At 49.6% G+C, this 12,631-nt stretch overlaps 1 protein-coding gene across 7 annotated transcripts in view; it reads right to left on the reverse strand.

Annotated features, from left to right (window-relative positions):
- Nucleotides 1–12,631, reverse strand: part of LOC142360815 (uncharacterized) — a 173,040-nt gene that overhangs the window by 53,352 nt on the left and 107,057 nt on the right. For 3 of the 7 annotated variants that reach the window (XM_075415561.1, XM_075415559.1, XM_075415560.1), the window contains exon 5: nt 10,538–10,896. The exons of the other annotated variants lie outside the window; for them this stretch is intronic. The gene's annotated coding sequence lies outside the window, so the exon portion shown is untranslated. The remainder of the gene's footprint in view (nt 1–10,537; nt 10,897–12,631) is intronic. 7 annotated transcript variants of the gene reach the window in all.

A 12,631-nucleotide genomic window follows, 5' to 3' on the forward strand; every position in this document is an offset into this window, starting at 1 on the left:
GATGCTCAGAGAAATCCGAAGTTGCGTCAAGAACCAAGCATGGCCCAAGGCAGCCCAAGCTCCTCACTGAGCTCCAGCAGTCCCAGGAGAAGACCCAGCTCAAGGCTGAGGTGCTGGGACATCCCTGGTTGACACTGCTTCCAGCCCCAGCTATACCATGCAGTAATCCTCCTCGAGTTTGGGTAAGATGTTTCAGCTCCCGTGGACTCTTCAGCAGGAAGGGGGATGACTCCTCTCTCCTGTACCTTGCTCATCACAGTAACTCAGCTGTAGGACCGCTGCAGCCCAGGACCTTGGCAGATGCATGGGGACTGCACAGCACAGCAGGTCTTTGCGGCTGATGGGGACTCCGGGGTGGTAATCTGCAAACCACCAGCGGGAAGGCCAAAAGACAGCAGCACCAAGTCATGATTCTGGGAAGAAAGAAGGGACACGCCTGGTGCACGCTTCTCTCCCGTGTTTTTCAAGCAGATGGAACATTTTCAAGCCTATGACCTAAATTTTTCTAATGGAGGTGCTCTCTAAAGCCAATGTCCACTGTACTTCTGATGGACCAAAGGATTTGTATCTATTTAAAGGCAGAACAAGATGCTTCAAAGTGAAAGACTCACGAATTGTCAGAAAAAGTGATTTTTTAAATCTTTTTTTAAATAATCATCTAACTTATAGGCAAAGTGAAATTAAATTAAGAAACAGGAAACTTTAGCAAGATGTCGGGAAGTATTTAACAAGTTCAAGCATCTTCCCATGGGAAGGCTGGCAGTGGGGGAGCGCAGTCACCACCGGCTTCCCAGCCCAGGGCTGCGCTGCCTAATCCGGGCTGGCAGCATCGTGGATGCGGCGGATGCAGCGGGTCCTTGCCGGCTTGCCCGCTGCAGGACGGAGCTTGGCTGACTTCATCGCAAGCGAATCCTCCCTCTTTCCCTCCTCCCCACTCCGGCCCCCCATTCATGTTGGGAAGGAGCCTGGCAAACCCTGGGGAGATCACAAGGGAGGGGAAGCAGGAGGTTAAAACGCTCTGAGGCCCCTTTCAGTCTAAAGGACAAAGTAATCGTGAAGCTAAAACAGATGCTTTGCTGAAAATAAGGAGTGGTTTACACGAGTCTCCAAGAGAGGCCAAAACCCAAAAATACTGTAAAGTCCCAGGAAGCTGTGAGCATCCTGCTCTTATAAACAACTATAATACTTGAGCCTACAATAATATTTTTGCAATATTTTGAAATGGTGCTGAAAGACTACGCGTGTTGTTTGAAAGATAAATTTGAGACGGCACAAAAGGAGACCGTACCGCTGTGTCTGATGCAATGAAAGCCCTGAGTTTAACAATATATGTATTTACAATTTATTTCCACGAGTGACACTTGGGAAGACTGACAAGATCAGCCACCCAGGCACAGGGATGAGCAATCACCCATTTAAATGAGCTCTCAACAAGCAGAACGAGAGATGCCAAGAGAAAGCCCATGAAGAGATAAGCCAGCAAATGCCACTTTTCAATGTAATTATGCTCAACTCCTGTCTCATTTGGTGGGCCGACACGTTTCCCCAGAGACCCAGAAAGGAGGGATACTCCAAGGGAGTATTTCTGTCAGTTCATGGACATTTGTCCATGGTCTTTCACGGTGCTTTGACTCAGCCCCGTGGGTCACCCGTGCAGGCGAAGGCATGCTCGGGCTCTGGGCTCATCCACGCCCCCACCTTTCTGCCGAACCTGCCACCATCGAGTCGCAGCAGCCGCCGGCGAGAAACTGCCATGTTTCTTCCCCCTCGGTTAATGTAAATGGATCAACAGGGGATCACAACTTCCAAATTCGAAGAATCACAGAATGGTCTGGGTTGGAAGGGACCTTCGAAGATCACCTAGTCCAACCTCCCTGCCACGGGCAGGGACACCTTTCACTAGGCCAGGCTGCTCAAAGCCCCATCCAAGCTGAGTTTGCACACATCCAGTGATGGGGCACGCACAACTTCTCTAGGCAACTGGTGCCAGTGCCTCACCACCCTCATGAAAAAAAACTTCTTATTTCCAACCTAAACCTATCCTCTTTTAGTTTAAAACTGTTACGCCTTGCCCTGTCACTACAGGCCCTGGTTAAAAGTCTCTCTCCACCTTTCCTATAAGACCCTTTTATATATTGAAAGGCCACAATAAGGTCTCGCCAGAGCCTTCCCTCCTCCAGACTGAACAACCCCAACTCTCCCAGCCTTTCTTCATGGGAGAGGTGTTGCCTTGGGACATCGAGGCAGATAAAGGCAGTTCTCCTGGAGGCAAGCCCATCCCTGGAGTTCGGGCTCTATTTATTTTACCTATCTGCAAAAGAACGCCTCTGGCTTCCGTGCTTGCTAACCCACCTTTCCGCACGGCAGAAGGCCTCCGCTTCGCCTTCCCCCAGCCCCTGGAGCTCCAGGGGAGCAGTCTGCCAAGCGAGGGAGCAGCACAACGAGCAAGATTTATCTCTGCTCCATGCTGCTTTCCACACCGCAGCCGTCCTGGGACCTGGCAGTGACACCCTGCTGCAGCTGCACTGCAAGGATTCACACTGGACCATGTCCCGTGGGTTTTACGTTCACTACCTACTCATGTACGCTGAATTCAAAGACGGAGACGAAGCTTCCTACCTACTGCACCTCAAACCATCCCTCACCCTGCTGCCGCTGCGGCTTTCCGCAGGCTTCCCTTCTGCATCGACAGGCGATTTCTCATCCCCAGGTTCAAGCCAGACCTGTGCAGAAGTGACAGCCCCCCTTGTTCAGTTCTCACGCAGACAAAATACCTGCAGCTCAGTTACAGCCCAGAGAACTCCTGCTGCCCGGCAAACAGAGCTGCCGATTTTTCACAGGCAGAACATAGTGCCAAACAGTGGAGAAACGGGAAAAAGAGAAAAAGGGGAAAAAAAGGGAGGGGGGGGTGAAAAAAAGGGAGGGGGGGGTGAAAAAAAGCAGGAGAAAAAGGAAAATAAGGGGGAAAAAGGATGGAAAGAACAAAATGACCGAGTGAGGTGACTTTAGCAAGATGCAGGCACCAGCCCAGCACTGGGTCACCTGGCATACTGCCCATGAAGAACAGACCCTGCATTAGGTACCAGGTCCCCTGCACGCTGCCAGGCCCCGGGCTTCAGCCTTCCTCCTGCACAGACGGCCCCATGATCATGTTTCGATCCTCATAAATTATTTACATCAGATACGAGGAAGCGGAGACATTAGAGATGGAAAAGATGCACCAGCCCATTCCCTGGGGAAGAGAGCTGGATCCTTCCCTGCGTTGCATGAGCAAAGCAACGATGCTCTGTCTCTCCTTGGGAAGGTGTTTTGCTGCTCAATGCCCTCAGCAGGCTGAACTTCTTCACAATAACTTTGCATAAATTGCTGTTTGTTTTGACCTCTGATCCCTTCCTGCTGGCATTACCACCTGCCTGCATCCCACACAGTCCTCTGGAGTCTCACAGCATCACTGGGACACTTCAAAATTTTCAGAAGAAATGAATCGTTCTGCAAACTCCAGTGAAAGATACCTTAAAGAATACTCCAGAGATCACGTATTTTAAGAAAAATAAAATCAGACTGGTTTTGAAAACCAAGGACGTTCAGCTAGCTCTTCACTCTTCCTGCCTTCGCCTACCAGAGCGGGAGGGCAATCGCTAGCTAGGAATGCAGAGAGCAGCAAAACATCTCCTGAGCTACCGGCCAACTGCTTTGTAAAGTTACTCCTGCAGCACCAAAGGAAACGAGCGACTCCAGCACAGCTTCATCCTGCATCTCGCGATGCTCAGCCAGCTGGAGTTTGTGGGATGGGGCAGCACCTACCCTCCTAAATGCTTGGCAGACTTCAGCAGGCATAAAACCATCCCGTCCCCATCCCTAGCACCACACTGAAGAGCTAACTCCCTTCTGACCGCTGAGATAAGGGTACATAAAGGAGTGTGTCATGCTTTGAACTCCACGGTAGTTCACCTCCTTGCTAGGACTGGCACATTCTTTCTGCTGGCTCCAAGAGCTGTCAATGCTTCCTTCACTTACACAAACCTTTGTGCAGATGAAAGGCTCCCGCCGCGAGTCATCAAGATGTAATTTTGGTTCAGATCTGGAAAGCACTTGCGCGTGCGCTTAAATCACTGCCGAAGTCAAGGGCACCCAGTCGCACGCTCCCATACGCCTAAGCAATCAAGATGAAACCCTTTTTTTCTGTTTGGGATAACAAGGCATGGAGAATCTTACTTCCAGGTAGATGGCAATTACCTAAATGAGCTGTTTGCTTATCACTGTAACAAATCAGGTAGGAAGATGATCGAGCACAGTGTGGATGTGAGGACAGAAACTGGATGGGGAAAAGCCGGTACTGAGAGTTTGCTCAAGCAAGCACAGAGTGCAGGACACAGTGTTTGTCCACAGCACCTTAGAAAACGGGCTCTGTGTTTTCAAGACATCAAAGCTATAGAAGAGAGGTTCCTAGTTAATTTTTACTGAACATTCTTCTTCTAACCTGTTCAAAATGAGAGGGACTGAGCTGGTCTGCTTCTCCCCCATGGTGTAATGCATTTCTGCTGGCTTGTCCGGCTTCGCATGCGCAAGCCCATGCTGGTACTGGGAAGCCCAGCGCATCGAGCAGATGTTTTGGAGGCTCTTCTAGACTTAATGACTCTTACCCAGCTGGCAGCAGCTGTGCTGTGCAGATGTGGGGACTGAAGCCTTAGAGAGTATTTGGTAGATCAGCCCATACCTGCACTCCCAGAGATCCACATGGGATGGCTATCAGCCACAGCCCCAACAGGTTGCTCCACAGGTCTCTGCTGCAACATCATGCGAGGCTGCACCAGAGCAGGACCAAAACCGGGCACTGCCAACATCCCAGCCACTTGCTGGAATCGCTTCAACCTTCCCCCTGTGAGCATGCAAGCCTAACCCAGAAAACAGTTTCTAGCAAGAGCACTGTGGGTTCCAGGTTGACTGTGCCCTGGTGGCTTCTAGAGAAAAATTACCTCAGCTGACAAATAAAATAACAGATTTGGGTTTTTTTTCCAATTGCAGACTCAGTCTGAGAAATGAAAGCAAAGATGTGAGCTCTCCACATCACCTCAGGCACCGCTACCTGGCACGTAATCTTGACATGCTTGAGATGCGCATGCTATGCGTACCGGGTGCATGCCGTGGGTCTGTGGGGTACACGGCGGGGGTGTGCGGGATACCAGCAATGGTTTTGCAGGGTGCACACCATGGGTATGTGGGGTGCACACCATGGGTACACCGCTTGAGTCCAACTCAGCCAACGTTACCTGCAACGATTCAGAAGCCACAGAGAGACCGGACACCCGAGATGAAGGACTGACAAAGCACACTGTCAGCAGTTAGACGGAAACCCCTCTCCTCTTTCTTTTAACAAACCCAACACGATCCTGCAGTGCGGTGAAGAGCCGGTGCCCGGCAGGACGAACCAGGCTGACTCAGGTGGGAGTGACCTGGCCACGCTGGCTGGCTGCCCCAGCTGGCTACCAGCCCTGAGCACAGCGCTTCCTCGCGACAGCCTGCAATCCCCCCACCCGAGGCAGCCACCCATTCCCACAGGATGGGATTGGCGCTGGACCCAAAGGCAAACCAGTGTTAAACAGGTACCTGAACAGGAGCCAGGGAACGGGGAAAAACCCGACTGCAGTGCCATGTCGTGCAGCCCCAGCTGAGGAGCAAAGCCAAAGTGCCGGTTGGTCATCCACCACCCCAGAGACCTTCATCCCAGTGTGACCTCAGGGCACTGTCTGGTCATCCACCGCCCTGGAGACCTCCATCCCAGCATGACCTCAGGGAGTTTGGGCAGCAGTTTCTCAACCGGTGGCACAGGGCCAGGGGCTGACGGGCTGACCCGAGGCTGCTGTGGCGAGGCTGGCAGGACTCAGTGCAACTTGGGGAGGAAAATGGTGAAGAGAGAAAGTCTGAATGGAGGTGGACGCAGCTCGCAGGTGATGGGACCTGGACTTGTCTGGGACCCCCGTGCTGTCAGCTGTGACAGGTGCTGGGCCACACTACAGAAAGCAGGAAGAAGGACATGGAAAAACCTCAAAATCAGGCTGTGGATGCTGTCACAGAAGGAGGAAGGCCGCACGTCCCCAGGAATGGAGCCACCTGCGAGGAGGGCAGCTCTGTCCCACTCTCTGCCCCCCACTGCCCTGCCCAGGCATGGGGCTCCCTGGGGATGTTGCACCCATCAGCCCCAGCCCCGCAGGCTGACGAAGAGGACAGCTGCTGCACATGGCAGAAGAGCCTCCCTGAAGAGCGGCCCATGGCACGGTCTTGGCTGGCTGCCATACCACGGAGGGTTGTTATCTCCGGGCATCTCATGGGGTGCTGCAGAAAGCAGTGCCAGTCATTTGGCTCTTCAGAATGAAGCGATCCTCTCACCGGTGCTGGGCAGCATCACCCCAAGACCTGTCCCATGGTCCTGAGAGCACACCAGGGCTGAGCTGGCAACGGCGTTCATGGTGGGACCTTCAGCTGCAATGCCCTCACCATACCCAGCGTGGTTATCAACCTGATAGCAACCTAAAGCATGTCTTTAGAATCATAGAATCACAGAATCACAAAGGTTGGAAAAGACCTCTGAGATCACCAAGTCCAACCGTCAACCCAACACCACCATGCCTGTTTAACCATGTCCCAAAGTGCCACGTCTACACGTTTTTTTGAACACCTCCAGGGATGGTGACTCCACCACTTCCCTGGGCAACCTGTTCCAACGTCTGACCATTCTTTCAGTAAATAAATTTCTCCTAATATCCAATCTCAGTCTCCCCTGGTGCAACTCGAGGCCATTTCCTCTTGTCCTATCGCTAGTTACTTTGGAGAAGAGACTAGCACCCACATTGCTACAATATCCTTTCAGGTACTCGTAGAGAGCTGTCTTGCTGGACTCCTGGGACTTGACCTCCTGCTGTGCTGCCACAGACCAGCTTGAATATACTTGTAATTAAGGAGTGAGTGAGGTAACTTGCTATGATCACAGAAAATCTGAAAAACTCATGTGTGACCATTTAGCAGACGAAACTCTTGGTGCACGTGCAGATGCTCTCTCTCAAACTGTACACGTGGAAGAGAGCATTCTGCCAGATTACCTGGTAATCACTCAGACTTACCAGACCCTGCCTTGTCCTTCGTACAACACCGTAAGCGAGTATTTACCTGGCAAAGATATCCTCCTGTGAGGAGAAAACAAAGATCAGAGTTCAGAACTGCCTTTTCCAGGAACCTCTTAAGGAGAGTTTAACCATGTTTGAGTGGCTGGGTGGGTGGCTGGTCTTGCGCTGAGAACAGAAAGGCTCCTAGGGACAAACCTGCCTTCGTTGACAGAGCCCAGCTAGAGGAAAGGACAATCCACCAGCAGGTCTCTCTGCTCTCCATCAAGAGCTTTGCCGAGATGCACTGCAGAAGGTGAACGCCCCATGCTGTCAGTGCTGCACTGCAAAGAGGCAAAGAGCAGGCAGAGGGAAGAAGCTATATGGGAAGAGCAATGGCTTCTCCCTGGCTCTCTCCTACCTGCTAAACAGCCGGAGAACACTCTTGCGTCTTCAGCAACTACCAGATAATCTCCAAAGCATGCAAGAGGGAAAGGGAAAGAGGAGGCAAAATAACCCATCCACTAAAGAGGCAGGAGGATGGAGAGATGAATCTTTAGGTAAGCTGCGAGTAAGTCTGGAGAAAAGCTAGGGCTGCTGGTAGAAGGGGATGATTACTCACACCACCGAATTTTAAGCAAAGCGTTCACGTGCAGCAGGGGAAGAGGGTCCCTGGCTCCTACTGGCTGCACAGCCTGAAGCTATCAGCCGTGCACAGAAGGACCTTCCAATCGAAGATGCGTTTGCACAGCTGTAGGCCCCTCACTTTTAGTTAAATGAACAGCCTCATTTCCCCTTCTCAATCCCATGTCCTCCCAGGCACACGGACAATCCTCAGAGCCTGGGTCTGCAACAAAACCTTGACGCAAGCGCCTCTGACCTACAGACACAAATCTATTTATCGCCGGGACGGGAGGCTGGACAAAGAGGAGCGGTGTCTCAGAGCTGGGTGCCAGGGCCACTCTCTGATTCAGCAAAGCCCTTGATAAGAAATGTCATCCTCCATTGAGTAATTTTAGCTCACGAGATAAGAATCTCTATCAGGCTCAAACATATGGCTGGCTGCAGAGCACGCAGCAAAATGAGATGGGTAATTTATTTGCTTGTGCTAAGAGCACTCCCAGACTCAGAAAAGCTGATGCAATGAAATAATAAGTGCCAAATTACACTCCATTCTTCTTTGGAGACCTGGAAGAGGCTCCTGCAAGATACAAGGGGTTGTATCTCTCTCCTGTGAGCATCAAGCCACTGAGGAGACAACAGTACTACACGACTCATGAAGATGGGGCTGTGCAGGATTTTCTAAGGTCTGTTCCTCTCATTAACTCCTACTTGTTACACAGGAACTTATACCCACAGACATGACCGGTGCTCTGTATGAAATGTCAGTAAACACTATCCAGGGGAGGAAGCAGAGGGGTTAAGTGACAGAATTACACAGTACTGAGGGCTGAACTCCAGTCTCCTGAGATAAGCCCTAGTCATTAGAGCACAGTTTAAAACTAATGGCCTGAAGGACAATCGGTGCACTCCTTGCTGTGACATTCCCCTGCCAAGTCCAACTTGGCACCTCTGATTTAGGTGACCTGAGCTAATCCATAAACATGACATTGAGCCAGACATTGCATGGCTTGGGCTGCTCAGAGGGTAATGATCTCCCTAACCTGAGCTGCGGCAGCAGCATCTGATCCACGGGGACAACTCAAGGACACCCTCAGGAAGCACTTAGCATGTTTAACCACTGGTTGCTGGGAGGATCTGCTGGGGAAGGCTCACGCCTACGGAGCTTGCTTTCTTATACTCTTCCCTCTCCTGGTTCTCATCAAGGAAGATACCAAACTAGATGGTCTTGATCTGTACAGCCACTTCTACTCTCTGTCATGTTCATCAGCACGGCTGCTGTTCAAAACATATCACCGACTTCCCCACTATCACCTTTAAATGGATGAATTTCACTCTCAGATTGAAGATTAACATCCCAACATCCACTCTGAAACAGAAACTCATGCTTAACCTGCAAATATTTCAATTTGGTGCTTCCACGGAACTAGACCAGACCCAGGCTTTGAAAGTGTCCTTTCTCTTTCTGATTCAAACCCGCTGTAGAAATGTAGTAGATGCACACTTGGGCATAGATAGTCTCTTCATTGATGTGAAATTAATGCTGCTTCCTGGCCTGCAGTATCTTCCCATCACCAGATCTACCCATGCAGACCTACTGGTATTCTCACTGGCAATATCAGCAGTTAAGCCAACGACTGAATGAGTCATGGAGATTAAAAACTTCTCACTAATACTAAGAGCAGGTCCTTCCAGCTCAGTCCTGAGACATAGGGGTGAGGGGGGGTGGGGACACCTCTCATCTGCAAAAAACAGGGGATTTTCAACTCAAGGGAGTTCGATCCAGAATCTTTCCTCATTGCCAAATTTATTATGGAATGTTAACCCAATGATACAGGTCTACATGCACATGCTGGCACGGCCCTCATGGCAACATCACACACAACAACCTCAGAGGAAGAGTCTGATGAACCACTTCCACTCTTACTCCCACACAGCCTTCACACGAACCAGCCACACCGCACGAAGTACAGCAGAGGAAAGCCACGCATTCCTCAGGCCCGTTGAGTTGTGTCTCTAGAACAGACCAAGCCCAAGACACTCGCTGCCATCCCGGCTAGCCTTCTCCTCCAAGGAATGCTTCCAGTGCTCACAAGACCAGGGCAGGACAAGTGAGGAACCACACATGTTTATGAGGAAAAATATCTGCAGCAGGAGGGAAGCTAGAAAATACATCAAGCGTCAACTTCCTTTTCTGGAATAATGTTTTTCAGTTCTCCAAAGATGGCAAACTGAAACCAGGTTTCATTTTGCTCTATTTCTTCCAGCTCCTGCCCTTCTCCTCTCGTGGCTTTGGAAGAGGCAATGTGATAAGCCCATTGATTTCAGCTCTCTCTGTGTCTCATCAGTTTGGAAAATTCACCACTGCCGTGCTCCGGAGCTGGAACCGCAGACAGTGCGGATGAGCGTGAGGAACTTGTCATCCTCACTTCCTAAAATAAAGCAGCAAGTTCCTCTGGCATAAAGCAAAGGCACAAAGCTTCCTCCAGAAGTGATATATTTAATGTGCATGTGAGCAGAGATGCTTGAAAAATTAAGTCTTAGATATGTGGACAAATAAGACTGTAGAGATTTGCTGATCATTTTTACACGAAGTCTGCTCAGGTGTCTGCTAGTCTCTGCGATGGGCTCTGCAGAGGCAGGCAGAGGTGACGCAGGACACGGGAAGCAGGCAACGGAACCAGAGGGAGGTTGGGGCACCAGGAGAAACCACTCAATCAAAAATCAATGCCTGGACTAATCCCACTTCCTGTCTGATGGATATTGGACTGAGATAGGAAAAAGAGAAAATGTTTGGCTGGTTTGGGGTATTTTTCTACCTTGTGGTGAAGCTTTAGTCCCGCTCTAGAGGTCAGGAAGCTGGCTTGTAGCATCACCTCTCCTCCTTCCTCCTGTATCTTCCCTCGTGCACCCTCCTGCTGGGCAAAATCCATCTCTCTAAAGCAAGAGCTATACTCCAGCATTGCTCCCAGCAGCAACACAGCATTGATTTTAGTCACTTGCACGAAACAGCCAGCTCTGTTCTTTCTCCTTGTGTGATACTGGAGATGTAAACTTAAGCTTCCCTGTCCCCTAAGTCAAGGTGGGTTGCCTGGAGAGTTCAGCATGTCATCTGAAATACTGTAATCCAAGCCAAATCGCAGCTCTTCAAGCTTCATCATCCAAACAGTGGATACACCTATAAAGAAAACACTATTTTAATATCTATATTGGGACAGATTGACAAACTTTCAGGTTTTATACACGAGTTCCGTAAGTATTAAAAGAGCTGAAATGTTTACCCCCACAGGAAAATAATGTCTGGTTCACCATTCAAGGGATACCCTGCCCTTGCAGTACTGATAGAAGAACACTTTGTTCTTGCCCACAAATTCAGTCAAGAGAGGGTACTACTCAGAGACGAACAAGGGGTGTCAAAGAAAGCTGAGAAAAACCCAACTCTAGCATCCTTGGAGGGTTTCAAGATCTTGGTTATTTTCTTTCCCATTCCAAATGATGGGTGGGGGGAAAGATAAAAACCTTGAAATTTGGAAGGTTGCTAAATTCAAACTCATTTTGATTTGAAGCACTTTGTTTCAACAGTTGGAAATGTTGCCTTAGGTGTCATGAACTTTCACACTTCTCATCGCAACTTGCATTAGAAACAAAGAGTCATTTAAAACACAAACCAAGACACAATCACAGCTGGAAAATTCAGATCTACAGTCACTACCCAACCTTCTCAAAAATGTTATTATACTTTTCACAAAATGGGGTATTTATTGAACCCGACTCTCCCAAGGGTGCATTCAACTTCAACATAGTGGCACACCAGTGAAAAAATCCCAGTCAGCTCAAACGCCAACAAAGCAAACATGGAGCTACTTGAATCAAATGAAATGGGTTTTAATACGCAATGCAATAAAGTTAGTTTTACATGTAAATTCTATCCTAAACAAATTTCTGCGCTCAACTATAGATTTGTATAGACTAGCAGAATGACTGCTTTGCATGTTGATTAATACTACTGCAGACATTGCTCCACTGGGTATAAAGTACTGGTCCAACAAGGAGACAGGAAAAGCTTCAAAAATCAGATCTAGATTAAATTCTAAGTTTTGTCAAAAACAGGAGTTGTTTGTGTACAGACAGAAACATAGTATCTACTTGATGTGGAACTACAGATTTTCAGAATCTCCAGGAGCTCCTGCCTCTGACACTGGCCAGACATAAACAGTCCAGCATAAGCAACCTCAAAAAGAAACTATGAGCCTTCATCTGCTTTCAGGGAACGTTTGAAAGAGATGGAGAATTAAGGTGGTGCAGAGGTCTACAAGACTTCTTCGGATGGCAAGAGCCACAGAAGAAGGAACTGGTCTTACTCAAATTTAATGTTCTTAGTTATGGAGACCCACAACGAAACGACAAGCTGGCAGGAGAAGCAGGAGGGGCCGGTCTATACTGCCGAAGAAATGCCTCCCTCAGATGTAGAATACGGCACAGGAGGTACAAAGCCACCAAGGCTCAAACATTTGGGGAAGGTGGGAAGGGTGGGTCAGAGAAGCTGGGAGAGGTGGATCATTTCATTGCCAAATGAAACAAGGTCGTGACTGGTGTGGTGGAAACACATGGCTCTGGCAGGCCCTGGGAGCATGGGAAACACACCTAGGAAGACAGGAATTGGAAAAAGGACCTAACCCACAAGCATGGCAATACCATCCACAGCTCCAGAGAGATGGGTCTCTCTAACCATCTCTTGCTGCTTTCTGTATTTACGTGTCAAGCATTTACACGCCACACTGTCGCTCTTGCTCCAACACCTGCTGCGCTGTGCTGGCAGCCTAGCTCTCCAAAGTGCCCCCCACACGCACCCCCAGCTGCCGCAGGCTCCTCTTGGGTTGTACAACACTACTCATCGCGTCCATCTCCATCCC

Source organism: Opisthocomus hoazin, chromosome 3, assembly GCF_030867145.1.
Source record: "Opisthocomus hoazin isolate bOpiHoa1 chromosome 3, bOpiHoa1.hap1, whole genome shotgun sequence".
In the NCBI taxonomy this organism is placed as follows: Eukaryota; Metazoa; Chordata; class Aves; order Opisthocomiformes; family Opisthocomidae; genus Opisthocomus; species Opisthocomus hoazin.